This window comes from Apteryx mantelli, chromosome 2 (genome assembly GCF_036417845.1).
Source record: "Apteryx mantelli isolate bAptMan1 chromosome 2, bAptMan1.hap1, whole genome shotgun sequence".
NCBI classification, from domain to species: Eukaryota; Metazoa; Chordata; class Aves; order Apterygiformes; family Apterygidae; genus Apteryx; species Apteryx mantelli.
Window position 1 is genome coordinate 86,938,666 of NC_089979.1, and position 7,099 is coordinate 86,945,764.

A 7,099-nucleotide genomic window follows, 5' to 3' on the forward strand; every position below is an offset into this window, starting at 1 on the left:
ATTTTATTTTTATTTTTTGCTCTAAAAACTATGAGGTAATGGAGTTACAACCTAATGTTGCTATGTCTAAAGTCTACAATTATTGGACATGCTTCAATTTACATCAGTGTAACTGTAAGAATTTGGCTCTTTGTAGTGATAGATTTTTGTTTACAGTTCAAAAGGGAAAATATCATTTGATTTGCAGTTTTTGAGTAAATGATTTATGTAACATTTTCTGACTATTGTAATCAAAATTGAAGAACTTATACTCTGCGCAGTGATCTAAGATCCCATTTATAAGCCTAATATAACATATAATAGAATGCTGGACAATCAATCAAGTAATTGAGACACTGATGACTAAATTATACAAAATGTGAAAGATTCATGGCTGAACTGCTGAGGCTGGATTTCTTGGGTACAGTAAATATCAGAGAATTCAACCTACTGTAAAGCAAGTTCATAAATTCAGCCTACCAACATGGGGTAATACAGAAAAGAGAAATAAAAGCACCATGAGTAAAACATTTCTCTCCTAAGAAACATGATTTTCCCATTTCATATTTTATCCAAGAATGCACTCCAAGACACAAAGATATATTACACACAACTGAAATTAAATTTATTTTAATGGAATCCATTTTCCATTTGCATCAGGAAATTAAAAAATATTTGTCTCAAAGTTACAAGCACTGAACATCAGCTTTTTTTCTGATGCAACATGGAGAAATTGGAAGCCAAATCATAACCAATACCCATTTCTTACAGACAAGTAATAATTCAAAACAATTCTGACTAGCCTAGACTTAATTTATAGAGATTGCTAATAGCTGTTATATTTTAGACAACGGAAAATGACAAATAGTTCTTAAGGTAGAGGAAAAATTAGGAATACTGCACTATTCCAGTATATAGTAACGTGGTCTCAGGGTTAGGACAAAGGCCTAGAATACAGGAGTCTGGGTTTATGTTTGCCAAAACTGAGCAGAGATGCCTTAGCACCACTGTCACTAGCACACAGATTCTTCATTTCTCTCACCTTTTCCCTTCTTCCCCTGTGTCCAGACGACCCCGCCAAGATGGATCTATTTTACTTTTGCTTTGCAGAATCCAATAAGATCAAGATGAAAGGAAGATACATGAGTCTACTGCTGTTGCAAGTTTTGCTGATGCTAATCAACTTTATCAACAAAGAAATCACCGATTGGCCTTGGTCTCATGCTTCTGTAAAACACATGGGAAGCATGGCACTGAATTCTAACACAGGCCTAAACTTGGCAACAGTGGTTATGCAGGGGACTGAAGTTTACTCGGAAAATGAATGGAACTGGGATAGCACAAACCGACTTCCTCAATTGCTGGGAAAGGTAGGACAAGAAATAGGATGCAGAATGATTGATGAACCCACTCATGAGCAGGCAATTCAAATCTATGTAACTGAAGGAAAAACAGGGACAAAACAGAGGGAAAACTGTGCCATGGAAAAATTGGACTGTTGGTACAATTTTACAACAGTCCAGCCAGTTTTCGTGGTCTGTCTCTGGGCCCATCACGGGGTGGGGCTATCATTTGAATTCAAGATTAGCATTACTGAGCTTAGGTACCAATTAATTGTAAATGCACTTGGTGTAGCCCAATATAATGTTTCTCTAGCTGTTAGTTGTATCCATGCTCAACTGTGGATGCAATCTATGGCAGCAGCAATTATAAGAGAGGGTGAGGACAGCATCTTACTCACTGAAATTCGAAAGGTAATTTGGGATAATGCAACTAAATTTGAAAGGGAATTTCAGTCCTGGTGGTATTTAGTCAATTTTACTTATGACCCCATCAACAATAAGGCTATAGCTTTTGTCTTAACAATACACAATGCTTTGGTATATACCATATACCCAGTCATTGCGCTGGGATTAAATCACAATGGCGCTATACTCTATCCGATAGGACATAGAGTGTGGGCCCAGCAAAATGGAAACAAATGGCAAACTGTTGATGTTAACGCATGCATTGTATGGGAACAACAAGGATTTATTTGTGAGAGTAATACATCAAAGCCCAAGACGTTTGTCTTGGCATTGAACAAAATGTTTGTCATTTTGAAACACATCTTGATGAAACCCCTAAAACCGTACTTTTCTACCTTGGAAAAGGATGCATTTGCATGAGAACCCTTTGTGATTCTATACTTGCAGACAATATCCCTGTAGATATGAGCAACCATTGCAATATTTGTGTTTGTAATTTCACTGAAATTATGGGATGCAACTTTAATTATTCAGCTCCTGTTACATCTTATCAATTGTTACAATCTAATTATACACTAAATCAAGACTTATTGCCTACCCCCATCGGCATGAATCTTATGTTGGTGAAAAAACTGCTATGACACGATGACCTAGGTCAACTGCTGAAACGCACTCGAGACAACGGACAAAAGACTCTGATCACGATTCATCATGATACAGAAGAGATACACCATGTTCCAGAAAGAGTTAAAAAGGATGGAGAACATCATTGGTGGGAAACTCTTCTTGGATGGTTACCGACAGCAACAAGAATGTTTAATTGTGTGCTTCATCCAATTGTGCTTTTACTGATTCTACTGCTACTATGTCTATCACTTATAATTATATTGTAAATAAAGGTCTGGTACATGATGAAACACATAACCTGTGTTCCACCACCCAAAACATTTAAGTTAGTACATAAGTAATAGCAATACTTCATGCTAAAACTGTTTACTTACAGTGGACCTGTAAGCGCATCAATTATCAACATGCTATTTATGGCACAGAGGTAAGAGGTGACCCTACCACCACTCTGTGAAGGGTGAGATGGGAGGGTGTCGAGAGGATGGGACCAGACTCTTTTCTGTGGTGCCGAGCGACAGGACGCGAGGAAATGGGCACAAACTGAAACACAGACACTTCCATCTGAACATGAGGAAAAACTTTTTCACTGTGAGGGTGACAGAGCACTGGAACAGGTTGCCCCGAGAGGTGGTGGAGTCTCCTTCTCTGGAGATATTCAAAACGCGCCTGGATGCAATCCTGTGCAACGTGCTCTAGGTGACCCTGCTTGAGCAGGGGGGTTGGACTAGATGATCTCCAGAGGTCCCTTCCAACCTCAGCGATTCTGTGATTCTGTGATTCTGTGATGGATTGACTGTAGTCACTGGGTGGAGTGTGATGGTGTGCTCCTTTCCTCCCACCTCTCCCCCTCAACCTGACCTCCCTGTAAACAGCATGTATGTAGGGGCTAATTGAGCATGCACCAACTAAAGCCCATCTAGTATGCAAATACGACTATGAGTCAATCATCTCCCCCCCATAAATAGGGGGCAGCCCAGAGCCCATTAAGCTCTCCTGCACGGCAGTGGGCTGCACTGCAGAACCCCTTCTCGAGCAGGGACGCCTCTCCAGGTTACTCCTCAAGGTTGAGAGATTCCTTACCCATGACAGATCCTCATAAGTGATTAACAGCATGCTGAACTTTTGCGGACTTCACGAAACTTTGCTAAGTTATATCTCTGATTAATTGTGCACATAATCCCTTAGACATAAACTGTTGACCAAGTCTGAGACTAGGATTGGATCCAGCCGCACCTAGGCTCCTCTCCGAAGGAGTTTAGAAAGCAATGGGGTCCAGTCTGAACCTCATGACTCAACGGGAGGGTTTCCTTCGCACACACTCCTTTAGATATGAACTGTTGACCAAGTCTGGGACTAGGACTGGATCCAGCCACACCCAGGCTTCTCCAAGGGGGGGGTTGGAAAGCAAGGGGGTCCAGTCTGAACCTCGTGACTCAACAGGAGGGTCTCCTTTGCATTTGCATCTGACCCTGTCCTTCATGCAGTAAATAACTGAGTGAACCTTGCCAATCGAACGCTGTTAAATCATTCTTATTTACAATTGAACTTTGTTAAGTCGCTGTTTAACTGCAATAAATGTAGTGCTGCTTCCCTCTTATGAGTAAAACATCACTCCTTTCACAACACCCTGGAAGTTCACTCTGCGAAGCAAACATTATTGCTTCCTATGGGCTGGCACAGTGACCCTCCCAGATTCAGGCAGAGTATCTATGTGCTTCTACAGTACAAATAACAGATAAGGGTTTCTGAAATTTTCAAGTACACCTGAACCACAGAAAAGCTGTATGAAACCTTTGCTGGAAGTTCTGTCATGGATCTGAGTGGGCATTCAGAGCATCAGTAGCTGGTATTAAGAATGTGAGTCACCACATTGACCTATCCACAAATGTAGCTTGACTTCTCTTTTGCAGGAAACTGTGAGATTGGATCTCCCCCTTCTCCCATCACTGTCTGCTCACAGGGGATCACTCAGTAACGGGAAAATGTGAATAATTTCAGTCTCTGAAACTTTTGGTTAATCCCTTCTTTAAGGCAAGAACTGCAAATTCTTAAATGCCAAAACATAAGAAAAATGTTAAACAGGAAGCAGAAATGTCCTCTTAAACACTAGTTTTGCCTTCTTTAGTAAAAGTACCTTCACATAATGCTCTTCTGTGACTTTGTCTGTGCTTGATCTGTTTTGTCAGTACCAACTTTCAACAACAGAGGTGCAGACTGAGGCTTTTAGCAGCAGAAAGGCATATGGTACCATCAACTTTTTAAGCAGAACTTTGCACTGAGGTAACTAGGATGCTCTGTGTAAAACTGACATATTTGTATATAATATGAGCTGCATATATTTTGCAGTGCATATACATGGTTCTCAGCATAAACAGATAACAGCCGCTTGAGGACACCTTATAAAATAATTTGAATTTATGTATTTTGTATCAGTGTTATGTTTTACACCATTTGGCTCTGTATTTTCCTCATATTTGACTGAGAAAATTAACTTCAGAAAATTGACAGGTTTTTAGTTCATTCTTTCTGGCTTAAGGGTTTGTTAATTGAAATTTTCTTAAGCAAAAGGGAAATATTAAATAGTAGTAGTTATACTACTGCAATGTTTCACAGTTTTTCTCTTCTTCTTTCACTCTAGGCACCTTAAATTATTTTTTCCTTGGTAGTTCTCTAACAGCACAGTCTTCTTAGTTGACCTGTTATGCCATGCCAGGTTATTCTAGAAGACAAATAAGAAGCTGCAAACCCAAGGTTAAATTAAAATAATTTCTAATATGATGACTTATTTAATAACTACCAGTTATAACCCTATCTAGGATAATATTAATATTTTAGTATGTCTAAGCACATACAAAATTCTACATTTTCGGTGACAATTTCTTTATATAGTTCATGTAAAAAATGTTTTTCATTTTCAGTTATTTAAGTATGAGGCATCAACTGACTAAGCTGTAGCATGTTGGCTACTCCATTAATAATAAAATTGCAACACATTTTTAATGACAATTTTAATATCTTCAAACAGACTGCTGTTGAAGGGATGTCATTTACCCGTTGTGTGAAAGTGAAATTTCTAACAGAAGCCTGCCCTTGCTTTAGCCATGACCAAAGCTGATACTGAGTATCATATAAGAATGCGTGCATAGTTGCTGTAGTTTTTTTGACAAATATTAAAGCATAAAGCAAAGCCATGTTACAGTATCACTTGTCATCAGCAAAAGAAATAAATACTGAACCAATTAGTTCCTTCAACTGGACGCAAAAACCATTTAGGAAAGTTTCCAGATTACAAATTAGAGGAGACAGGCCTTTACTTTTTACTCTGCAGTTTATTATAACAATACATTCTTCTGCTTTTTCAACTAATTCTTACACATGCAAAGTTAACCAATGCAGTTGTATTTCTCACTAATCAATACAGTAGGATAGTCATATTCACCGGGTACTGTACGTAACAAGTCATTTTGCTCTTTGCAGCTCGATAGAAGCAACAGAATAAAAAACTATATAAACATATAATTACACTTTATTATCTGAAATTGTATTGTAGGAACCTTCTTGTAGCTTTATTTTAACATGACCAACTAGCTGTTTTAACCTACTGCTAACAAAGAAAGAAAGAAAGAAAAACTGCTTTAAACAACCTTTTTTCTGACCAGAAAAGAAAACCAAATGTTTTCAAAGGTGTTTGTAATGTTGTCTTTATTAAAGTCTTATTTTTCAGATAAAATAAATAAGTATACCAAACCATATCCTGAATCCTGCAATGAATGCTGCGAGAATAGAAGGGGCTCTCTGACTGGAGATGAAAGATACTGACAGTATCACTGAGATATGACTTTAAAACAAATATGACAAGATATCAGAAGAAGAAGGAAAAAAACATAATGTTTTCACAAATCGTATATCCTAAAAAACATCTTGCTCAATTTACTTTTAGCTCACCTCAAATATTTCTTTCTGGTAGGTAATTAAAGCTATAGAATTTTAGATGAAATATACTTAAATATATATATTTTATATATAGAGAGAGTATTTGAAAGGCAACAGCACTGGATGTGAAAATAATGTTACTGACTGCAGATTTAACAATCTGACTCTATTACAAACAGTTCTAGACAATGACTGCCTGCCTGTAAGTTTTATGGTTTTCAAATTATCAAACATCTAAATCCAAACACCAGCATTTCATGCTTTAATAGATTCTGTAAGAAAAATGACTGATATAAAAATCATTGTATAAAACTGTTTTGACATGTAAAGTTAAAAAAGAAGGAAAGTGTTAAAAAAACCTTCTTATTCAATTAACAAGGCCCTGCACATATTAAAGAATGTACTGTGAAATGAACTTTTTAATAATATCTTGGTAAGACTCACTATGCACTTATCTAAACTGGAGAAGAAAAAACCTCAGATATACCATTACAGCAAAAATGCCTAGTTATCAGGGGAGCAAAGAAAGACCCAGTTACTCAATCATATCCAACTTCTCTGTCTGTAAAACATTCAAGAGTACTTTTCTAACTATAGATTCCTCCCTACTGACAGCTCTCATCTATGTGGGCCTGCCAAAGGTCCAACCACTGAAGCATGTGGTAGAAAAGATTCACATAAATCTTGTGCAAAGAGTAGCAAGTGGAAGTGCTCTAGCAGGTATATATCTGAACCACAGCCAGGCCCCAAGGAAATCTCTTTTAGATGATAAACATTCATAACTTCCTATTTATTTGCCATTTTTTTCCCTC

The 7,099-nt window shown here is 37.7% G+C and overlaps 1 pseudogene; it reads left to right on the forward strand.

The window, feature by feature from the left end:
• The first annotated feature begins 1,061 nt into the window (after positions 1-1,061).
• Positions 1,062-2,620, forward strand: LOC136991333 (uncharacterized; annotated as a pseudogene).
• The last annotated feature ends 4,479 nt before the right edge of the window (positions 2,621-7,099 follow it).